The sequence below is a fragment of the Cricetulus griseus genome, chromosome 5, assembly GCF_003668045.3.
Source record: "Cricetulus griseus strain 17A/GY chromosome 5, alternate assembly CriGri-PICRH-1.0, whole genome shotgun sequence".
Classification (NCBI taxonomy): Eukaryota; Metazoa; Chordata; class Mammalia; order Rodentia; family Cricetidae; genus Cricetulus; species Cricetulus griseus.
The window spans coordinates 36,638,968-36,650,477 of record NC_048598.1 but is presented as its reverse complement, the minus strand read 5'-3'; the positions used below and the strand labels follow the sequence as shown (position 1 = coordinate 36,650,477).

General features: G+C 44.3%; 1 long non-coding RNA gene across 1 annotated transcript; it reads left to right on the top strand.

Annotated features, from left to right (window-relative positions):
• Window positions 1-251: 251 nt before the first annotated feature.
• LOC118238864 lies at window positions 252-3,621 on the top strand. The gene is made up of 2 exons (XR_004770188.1): window positions 252-709; window positions 3,391-3,621. It is a non-coding gene; the product is annotated as an uncharacterized LOC118238864 (long non-coding RNA).
• The last annotated feature ends 7,889 nt before the right edge of the window (window positions 3,622-11,510 follow it).

Below are 11,510 nucleotides of genomic sequence, written 5' to 3'. Positions count from 1 at the left end.
AGAGTGCATACTTAGCACACCCAAATCCCTGGTATGATCACTAACACCCAAAATAAAAGTGTACGTCTCATTCCTTATCCCCTCAACAAAATAACCTCTCAGCTTCTACCCTACTTCTACACATCATTTCTATCAGGAGCCTTCAGTACCCACTGCTGTTTATAGTCTACTGGCTTGTCTCTCCCTCCCTCCCTTCCCCACCCTTTCTGTCTGTCTCTCTCTCTCTCCTAACAGTTATTTGTTACTTAAAACCACCATCTTGTGATAACACTTATATATCCGCTTTGCAGTTTATTTAACTAGCATATTATACATTCAACTGTTTTATGGACACATTTATTTCCCCTGAACTGTATAAAGTGCTAGAAGATGCTATCATGTACTTGTCTGCGCCCCACTTCCCTGTTTACAGATGGGTGATTTTATTACTGAAAAAGTCACAGAGTGCCTGCTGGTTCTCTTCAACATGGATTGCGGGTCAGTGACATGCTGAAAGCACAACTGAATAACAGCATCGTATTGTTCAGCCAGTAAGAAAGTCTGCCCCACCACTCCTACTCTAACTGCTGTAACCAATAGGACCTTTCTGATTCACCACTCAGATCTTTTTTAGATCAACACAGCTGATCTCAACCGGAACATGAATGTTCACACAAAAAAACCCAAGTCTCCAAGCATCTCGTGCTCATTTTGACTAAGCAAATTCTGAGTAAGTACTTATTTATACAGACATTCCCCTGGTACAAAAGGAAGTTTCAGACCTGCTGTCTAACCCAGAACAGGTGTGTGGATTAGCATATAAGGCACACTGAGCTCTTCTGAGGGCAAATGATTGTCACTGGCGAAGCTCTCATCACCTTCCCTTTACCACTATCATCTTATAAAAGTCCTCACTTCCAACTTCTCAACTCATGGAAGGGAGAGAGGGGTTCCTTCCATTGTTCCCTTAAAGTAACAATTCTAAGTTTCCAAGTAGGAGCCAAGTGTCATGGCACACCAGGGTAAGGAGGAATTGGAAGCAAAACTGTACTTCATAGAGAGACCCTATTGATATATATAGAGAGGGAGAGAGATGGAGGGGGGGGAAGAGTTAACACGAGAACTGGTCAGGGGAGAAAAGATCGAATCAGTAATGATACGTAGTGCCTCTCTTTTAAGAAAAATAAGATCGTATTCCAGTCCTGCCCCCTTCACTAGCTGACCTAATACTTAGAGAGTTTCAGAGTCCCAAAGGGCTTCTGAGGTCAGAGTCCTCCTCCGTGGCTTTTGTTCAGTCTCTGTCACTTTCTGTTTGTTTTTGAGTCGTTTCCTGCCCTGATGGAGTAAATGTGTGTTGTATGAGTGTTCTGATGAGTGGGTCGGGTGGGATCACTGTCAAACATGTCAGAGGGGAGGTGGTGGGGCCTGGGTGTGCTTAGTCAATTTGGCCACAGTATGAACAAATGCAGTTTTTCAGAAAGCCCCGATAGCTTTTTTTTTCCATTACCAGGATTATTTGTTTGCTGGGCTTTCCTTTGCTCTGTAGCGGGTTTTTTTGTTTGTTTGGTTTTGGTTTTTTTTTTTTTTTTTTTGTCTTATAAGTGACTTTTGAAGATTTATTTTTTAAGTATGTATATATGCGGGAGTAGGCGTGTCTGTGACATATGAGAGCAGGCTCCTGCAGAATCCAGAAGAGGATGTCAGATCTAGTGGAGCTGGAGTTAGAGGCAGTTATGAGCCACCTGCCATTGGTACTGGGAACCAAACTCAGGTCTGCTTCAAGGGCAGTGCCATCTCCTAACTGCTGAGCCATCTCTCCAGCACCATGTGTGATTTTAAAAATATTCTGGTTGGTTCCTGGACCAATATTATGTTTGTTGATGTGTTTCTATTAATAAGTGGGCTTTTAAAAAGTGTGTATTATGTATTATGTATGTATTATGTATGTATGTATGTGCATGAAGAACCAAAAGAGCACCTCTCTCTTTCCCTCCTGTGGACAGGAGAGGAGGGTGGAATGAAGGAAAGGCTGTGGCTTCACTCTTTTCTTCATGGGATCTAACTAGAGTGGAAGGATTTGACAAACAATTAACAACCCTCCCTCCTCAGCTGCTGTTTCCCAAAATAGCATCTCCTTTGCTGCCGGGGTAGATGGGCGCCTTCGGGGAGGAAGACACAAAGGTGCCCTCTTTATGAAGCCTGAGTGTCTCGAGATCTTGAAGGCAGAGGGGAAACCCAGGGGATTAAATTAGCAGGCAGCTCAGGCTCCACCTGGACGGGAACTAGATAATAGGCTTTAAAGACAGGAAACAGCTTGTGCTCCAAAATAATAATTTTCAAAAGCAACACATGATGGATGCTGGGTTTTCTACACTTCCACCTCCCACCCCCAGCCACACCCTTAGTTCATCACATCCGAGGGCAATTGGCCTTTGAGATTTGGCTGCGTGGATGAGCCAGGTCCTCTGGTATTCTTGCAATTCTGCTCCACCTCTCCCCCATATTTGGAAAGATTGTCACAGCCAGTCCTTTTGGAAACCCGATTCCTAGTTACAGAAATTGCTCAGCGCCAGGCTTTGGAGAGAGGGGATTAGGGCTGCAGCCTCTGCCTAGCTTTTGCTCTTCATTCTCTTTCCTTCCCTGCTCTCCATGCCTGCCATTTGTCCTTCTTGTTCTTCATTTTCCCTGAAAGACTGCTCTTCACACTCCCACACATCCGTGTGTTCTGCCAGCCCAGGCTCTCTGGGGTCCTGAAACATCGCCTGTCATGAGCAGGGATGCGGATGGAAAGGGAAAACACACGCTGAGCTAAACAAAGGGAACAACCAGCAGCTCACCTTTGAGGAGGACAGGAGCCCAGGAGCCGGAAGATAAAGGAGGAAGGTGGAAAAAGGCAAGGACCGAACTATTACCTCAGTGGATTCAAAGATTAAACATGTTACGCTGGATTCTGGGCTTTGCTGTTTTAAAACTTCCTTCCAAGTATCCCCAAGAGAAATTAAAGCAGTGAAGCCTGTTCTGTGAATTAACTTGACACTAGCTTCAGCTCCTGGAAACACAGGATTTGAGCCCGTGTTTTGCACACATTTTTATGCTACAGTGTCATATTATTTCTAAGTCTGATCACAGAGCTGGGTTCTTTTTAGACCAGGACTTCCCTGAGGCCAGAAGGAGGGCCTTGTCTTGGGTGTGTGTGTTTAGTGCTCAGCACACTGGTCCACAGGAGGTACTCAAGTGCTGAAAGGTCACTTGAAGGTGGGTGGATGGACAGACAGATGGATGGACAGACAGACGGATGGATGGATGAATAGATGGTAGAGAAGGATTGGGATATTTATAAAGCATTGCATTTTCTCCCAACTGTCTAGAAGAGGGAATATATTATAAAATTGGAAATTTTTCTTTTGACAGGCAAAGAAGTGAAATGATATGATTACCCTTGACGTTCCAGGAAGACTTGCTCCTCCTATGTCCTCTTCCACACCTAGTGTTTCAGATGGCTTGCACAGAATCACAATCAGCATATGAGGGTTCAATTAATGATTCAGGAGTCAAAAAAAGAATAGCTGTTCTCCTTGCATCTCCAGGAGAGAGGGGAGGAGCAGTAAACAGAGGCATAAATATAAAGCATTCTATAACATCTTCCCTTGTGTTGCTGTTTTGACTTCGTTGCTTTGAGACAGAGTCTCACCATGTAGCCCTGGCTGGCTTAATCTCAGTATGCAGGGCAGGCTGGCCTTGAACTCACAAAGATCCCTCTTCTCTCAGCCTCCCCAGTACTGGAATTAAAAGCATGCATCACTACACACAACTGATCTATTTTTGTTATTGTTGTTGTTGTTTTGGTTTTTTGAGACAGGGTTTCTCTGTGTAGCCCTGACTGGCCCGGAATTCAGTTTGTAGACCAGGCTGGCCTTGAATCCACAGAGGTCCGACTGCCTCTTCCTCCTGGGTGCTGGAATTAAAGGTGTCTGCCATCACCCAGCCTGATCTGGTTTTTGAAACATCTTGATAGATGGAAAATCTGACAAAGAAGAGAGACACCTCAGAGACCTTGGAAGGCTCTCAGTGTAAGGAGAGAGGACAGAAGTATTTGTGTGGTGTGAAATTTCTGAAGGCCTTCCTTTGCAGGCCTCTGGGGCTGACTGAACCGTGAGGGGAGGCATTCAGATCCAGACAGGCTTATAGCCTCTTCACTTTGGCAAGGACTCGCTTTGCTTGACTGACAGATGTTAATTAGGGGAGAAGATCAGCTCCAGAACAGTAGGCAAAACAGAACAACTTACAACCCTGGGGACACAGCCTCTGCTCTAACCCCAGTCAATACTGGGAGGAGACTTACACCCACATCTGGTTATGTGGATAGTCTAACCATAGGGTGGCTCAACCTGGGATTTGTCACACAGCAGTCTTTAAGGCCATTCCTTCATTCCACTTCCCTGGCTCCTCAGCCCTTGCAAAAAGAACAACAAAAAGCGCTGGAGAGCTGAGATTTACATAGGCCAGCAGCTTCACCAGATTCTGAACACAGAAAATGCCTGGGCGGTATTAGGAAGGGCAGTTAATTGGTTGGCTCCTGAACGTGTTAATCCTGAGCAAAGCTGTGTTAGTACCTCATTAGCACATTAATTCTACTGACTATTCTCTAGCAGTCCTGTATCGGTGAAAATCCAGAGCATTTCTGGAGGTTGTTTTACGGAAGTCAGGTTGTATTGACAAGAACTGCAAACACAGATCCTTGTCTCAAAAGCGGGTATTTAGGAAGATTGAGATTAAGGAGAGATAAGCTTGTAAACATGTGTGTGAAATACTGAGTTTGGACCTTCTCTGAAAAAAACCAAAAAAACAAAAAAAGACTTGCTTCGGGCAAGAGCGTCATCAGGGATCCTTGTCTCTCAGGTCAGAGAGTCTTGAGAGGAGAGGTGAGCAGTCAGCATTCCAATCCAGCTTCCAGCTCTGTTACCAGTGAAGCATGCTGCTATCTCCACATGCCTGGTACCATGCTCCAGGAGGAGAAGGTGGAGGCTTGGTGTTTAGATACTGCCTTCGGGCTGCAGAAATGGCTCCATTGGTAAGGTGCTCACTGTGCAAGCTTGAGGATCTGAGTTTGGATGTCCAGAATTGACATAAATGCCTGGCTTGTTTACAGGTACCTGTAACCGAAGCACTGAGGGGGCAGAGACAGGCAGATCGGTGTGTGTGTGTGTGTGTGTGTGTGTGTGTGTGTGTGTGTGTGTGTTGCTGACCAGCTAGCTAGTCAGCTAACTCAGCAATCTCCAGGTTCAGAGAGAACCTCTCTCAGAAAATTAGATGGAGAGCAATAGAGGAAGACACCTGAAAGTCTGTCTCTAGCTTAGTATGCATAGGCACAGGTAAGCATGCCCACTCAGGACGTACATCACACATGAACACTGCACCACTTTGCTCCCAAGCTATCTGCCATTCTTTCACACCAGAGCTCATGACCTCATGGGTTTTCTAATGGGACCTTTTGTCATGTTTTTGATTTTTGAAACAGGGTTTGCTGTGTAGCCCTGGCTGACCTGGAACTCACTCTGAAGACCAGGTTGGCCTCAAACTCACAGAGATCTGCCTCCCTTTGCTTCCCAAATTCTGGGATCAAAGGCATGCACCACCACCGTCTTATTTCTTAATGTATTTTCTGTGCATTTTTTTCTTCAGTGTGCTATATTTTGAGTATGAAATATCCCCCAGGGCATCAGAAAATAGGGGTTTAATCCTGCCAACTGATGTGCCCGAGTGACTGAAGGCTGATGACTGTGAACTAATCAATAGGCAACCACTGGTGTCATCTGGGAGGTGGTTAAAGAAAAGGAGTTGGACCTATTTGGGCATCTTCTAGAATGATGGATCTTGTTAACTTTTTACTCTCCCTACTTCCCACCTGCCATGAAATGAGCGGGCTCTGCTACATGTTTCTTCTGCCATGACCTCTTTCTCACCTCAGGCCCAAAGCAATGGATCCAACCAAATACAGAGTGAAGTCCCTGAAACCATGAGACTTTCCTCCTTTTAAATTATGCTAAGTAGTTAACACACCTTTAATCCCAGCACTCAGGAGGCAGAGGCAGGCGGATCTCTGTGAGTTCCAGGCCACCCTGGTCTATAGATCAAGTTCCAGGACAGCCAGAGCTACACAAGAAACTCTGTCTGGAAAACCCAAAAATAGATAGATAGATAAATAAATAAATAAATAAATTATGCCAAATGTTTTATTACACACACATAAATAAATTGACTAAGGGTGTGATCAAAAGGGGCAAAGTTAGGGGCTGGAGAGATGGCTCAGAGGTAAGAGGGCTGACTGCCCTTCCAGAGGTCCTGAATTCAATTCCCAGCAACTACTGGGTGGCTCACAACTATCCGTTATGAGATCTGGTGCCCTCATCTGGTGTGCAGATATACATGGAATCAGAATAAATAAACAATTTAAAAAAGGGGGCAAAGTTACACAAGTAGTTTCTTTTCTCATTGCTACACCCAAACAAACACCTGCAAAAAACACCTTATCCAGGAGAGGTTTGTTTTGCTTCAGTTGAGGTCTTGTCTGGCTGTCATGTGGTGGGGTAGCCTGGAGACCACCAGAGGGTGAGGCTGCTTGCTCATACATGGGCAGATCAAGAAGGAGAGAAAACAGAATGCCTGAGCTCCGTTTACTTCCTTCTTGTTTTACTCCATCCGGGACAGCAGCCAATGGATGACATGCCACTGTCCAGGGCTGGTTTTCCCCTTTCAGTTAATCCTCTTAGGAAACAGGCTCTCTAATGCCCTAGGTGTTTGTTAAATCAAACATGTTGGCAATGAAAATTAGCCTTCACAGCTCCTCTTCCTAGGGTACAGACAGGCCATGCAACAAGGAGAGAACTGTGGCAGAGGTTTATGGTGTGAGAGAAGCTTAATATCGTTCCCCTCTATTGAAGATAGGAAAACCACACAGAAAAATGGGAGACTTGGGGAGAGGCCTAGTCATGATCCAATCCTTAAAGAAGTGACCTCTGCCATTAAAACACACTTAAAATGTTACGTTTCTCTGTGTGGTTCACTAAGGGATATTAAACACCAGTGCCAGACACTGTCACTCTATATAAACTCAGAAATATTTCATAAGTCTGGGCCTGGTGGCACACACCTTTAATGTCAGCACTCAGGAGGTAGAGGCAAGTGGATATGAGTTCAAGGCCAGCCTGATCTACACAGAGAGTTCATCCAGTGACACCTGACTAAGAAAATAAACAAGAGTAACAAAACACAAGCTAGGGGTGTGTGTGGAGAGATGGCTCAGTGGTAAGAGCACAGGCTGCTCTTCCAGAGGACTTGGGTTCAATTCCCAGCATCCACATGGCATTTCCTGGGAATCTGACACTATCACACCAGTGCACATAAAGTTAAAATTTTAAAAAATAAAAAAACAAGCACACAAAAATACTTGACAAATAATTTAAAAAAAAATAGAACATATAACTTTTTTCTCTCTACTCATAACTGTACTTTGACCATTTCAGAATGCTACAAAATGACATCAAAAGCCAAGGAAGCAGTGTCCATTCTTGGTATCTCCTGCAAGAGAAATGAGTGCAGATTGGGCAGTTAGGAGTTTTCTGGAAACAGCCAAGAACAAGTCCTTCAGCAGAACACTTAGGTGGTGAAAGAATTCTGTCTGCAGCACCTCATAGAGCTATGGGGGCATGAGGTAGAGAAGGCAGCTAGAGCAGCTTGCTGTTAAAATTGTGACGTGAAGATGATGGAAGGTCTTGACTAGAGAGAATTCTAGAAACTCTTGAGGCTTTCTGAAAGCTGAAAAGGATGTATCAGAGGGTGAGCCTCCATGCATAAGAAAGCTCAAAGGTAAGGATAAAGAACAGCCCACATCACCGGTCATTGGTGGCACACGCCTTTAATCCCAGCATTCAGGAGGAGAGGCAGGTGGATCTCTGTGAGTTCGAGGCCAGCCTGGTCTCCAGAGCAAGTGCCAGGATAGGCTCCAAAGCTACACAGAGAAACCCTGTCTTGAAAAAACAAAAACAAAACAAAAGAACAGCCCACATCAACTCCCTGTTGTATTTAGTCTTTTCAATAACTCGAAGGACCCGGGGTTAGAGGAAAATGTTAGTGCTTACAGAAATACTATTATACAATGGGACTAACCTTAAGGATACAAAACTGAATGAGATAAGCCTGGCATAAAGAGAGGTTGTACTTACATGGAGAAATACCTAGAGTAGTCAACCTCACAGAGACATGATGAACAGTGGTTGTTGGGAGGGGCCAGGGAAGGAGGGGGATGGGGAATTGGCATTTAGTGGACACTGTTTTATTTACCAAGGTTAAAAAAAGTCCTGGATGTTGGCTCCACAACAGTGTGAGTGTACTTTATATTGAAGAACTATGTACCTCCAAATGGTTTAGATGGTGAATTTTGTTATGTATTCCATGATTAAGAGCAAAACAAAAACCTTAATATGGAGCTTAGTTGGTAACATACCTGTCATGCAAGCGCAAAGGCCTAGGTCTGGACTCCCAACATCCATGTAAAAGCCGAGTGCAGGCCCTTTCACTCCGAGTTGGGAGAGCTCATCTGACAGCCAGCATAGCTGAATGAGTGGGCTTCAGACTCAGTGAGAAATGCTGTCTCAAAATGTAAGATGGAGACTGATCAAGAAAGATACCTAATGTCATTGGCTTCTAGTCTCCATTGTGTGTCCACATTGTGCAGCTATGTATGCTGCACACACACAGCACATCACAGGGATAGCAGATAGAGCCCTGAGTCTGGCCTCCTGTCTTTGGCTCTCTGACACATCCATTTCACTCTGGGAGGATGAAGTGATACCAGAGAGAAGGGAAACATGGTAGAGAGAAATCTAGGGAGAATCAGTAAAGAATGGGATCTGGAGTCTTAGGCGGAGGCTGCCACACTGCTGAGACTGAAGGAAACATAAATAAATAAATAAATAAATAAATAAATAAATAAATAAATAAATGGAGATAGGATGCAGGCCCGTGTGTGACTGTGAGTGTAAAGGTATATGTAAGAACCTTCACTGTCTTCATGAACTTGTAATCAGGTGGTGCTGGAAGGAGCCAAAGAGGGAAAGAAAAGCATTTAGGATAGACTGACTAAGGTTAGTTGTTTTCTTTTGGTTTGGTTTTATTTGTTTGTTTTTCGGTACAGGGTTTCTCTGTGTAGTCCTGGCTTTCCTAGAACTTACTCTGTAGACTATAGGCTGGCCTTGAACTCTCAGAGGTCTACCTGCCTCTGCCTCCTGAGTGCCCACCACCACTGCCCAGCTCCAAGATTAGGTTTATAAATATATGCCTAGCATAGCTCAAATTCTGGCCATCATGGTTAGCCACATTGTTGACTAAATTCAATGAGGAACTGTCCCTAAGCCAGTGTGCAGTTAACTAAAGTTGGTTCCTTGAATTGACCAGCATGGTCCCATTAAAAAAGAAGCATTACCTAGACCCACTAGGTGGGATAAAGGCAGCCTCTGTCTGAGAAAAAAAAAGATCCCCTGGAGCTTCCTTCTACCTAGCACTGAGAGCTTTGGGACCCATGGGTAGATGACAGTCACCTTAGGTGACATCTTCAAATCCTGAAAGACAGTAGAGTAGCGAGAGCCAGGCACTAGCCATCCTGGGTTTTTCATCCGTGAGATTTCAAACCAGTGGAAACAGCTGCAAACATTCCCCAAGCAAGTGGTCCCCCCACCCCCTTCACTGGTTTTGGAAACAAGATCTCATGTAGCCCTGACTGGCCTTGAACTCACTATGTAGCCAAGGCTGCACAGAGCGGCTGTTCCCTTTTACACTTCTGCATCTCACCAAGGGATGAGAGCAGATTCCTTCGATTCTTTCCAGCATTTGTTCTTGTCACATTTTTTTTTTTCAGTTTTATAGATGTGTAGTGGGAGCTACTGTTGTCTTCTTACTTGTATAAATGTGTAGTGATAGCTGTTGTTGTCTTCCTACTTGTATAGATGTGTAGTGGGAGCTGCTGTTGTCTTCCTACTTGTTGTATAGATGTGTAACAACAGCTGCTGTTTCCCTAGTGACTGGTGACGTTGGAAATATTTATAGCAGGCTATGAAGTTTGCCACTAGTTTCAACTTTTCTTTCCACAGATGATTTTCTTCTCTTCAAGCCTTAACTTTCTCATCTGTTGAATGAGAGAATTGAACTAGGTGCTTTCTGGCAGACTCTGCAGCTCTCCATACCCACATTTCCCTGGACCCATCTCAGGGGAGCTCCTTTGCAAGGTGACAAGCTTTCCATTTTCCCTTTAGGCATCATTAGCCCTATCTGGCAAGAACTGACAAGCAATGAATCTTACCTGTGAGCTTCGTTGACATTTCTGTGAAATGTGCAGGAACTTCATTTGACCCTTAAAGCCTTATTCAGCACTTAAGGCCCATCATCACAGGCTGAACAAAAAAATTCTGACAAATTTGCAAGAAAATTTTATTAATTTTCTGATGCACTGAAAAGATGTTTGAATTCCTTTGTTTAAAAGATCACTGTAGGCCATAGTTTTGAGTGGGTGGAAAACTCATTATTTTGGTCAAGCATCATTTGAGTGCCTACTGGATTTTGTTCTGGATAAGGTGCAGTTAGTTGTCTGTGGAGAAAAAGTTGAGTTTGGTTCATGCTCTGCCACTTACTGAGTGTATTAGTCCATTTGTCATTACAGTACCTAATACAGGCCACACACACACACACACACACACACACACACACACACACACACACAGTCTCATTATCATGCAATACCTAAAGCAAGATGTATGTGGGTGTGTCTGTGTATATTTATGATGGGGAATGTTCTTCTGTGTATATGTTTGTCTTACTGGTTGATGAATAAAACACTGATTGGCCAGGCAGGTAGTGACATAGCTGGGCAGAAACTGCCACCAGCTAACCATAGAGGTCTGGAGGTCTGTACAGATAGACAGGAAATGACATAGAAAATCGCTCTCTTCTCTCTTCACTGCCCAGGCGCTGAACAGTAGGATGCCAAAGGAATAAGAGGTCCCTGGACCTTTCTCCAGTAAGACAAGACCATGTAGAAATACTTACAATAGTAGTTATGGGTTAATAATTAAGACAGAGCTAGCCAATAAGAAGCCCAAGCCAACTGGCCAACAGTTCCATAATTAATATAAGTCTTGTGTGTTCATTTGAGGCTGATGCGGCTCTGGGACCGAGCTGGGCCAGAAAACTCCTGTTACATATGTATGTTTATATGTATGTACTATGTGTATATACAGGGTCTCACTATGTAGCCCTGGATGCCCTGGAACTCACTATCTTGCCATATAGACCAGTCTGGTCTCAAACTCACAAAGATCTGCCTGCCCCTGCCTCCTGAGGGCTGGGATCCAAAGTGTACACCACCTCAGGTGGAGGGGAAAAAAGTTCTAGACGTTCAAGGCCATGCTGTTGATATGACCTGGCTCTGTGAGGATCCAATGATGTCATTATGGGCACAGGTGCAAGAGAAAGAAATTATA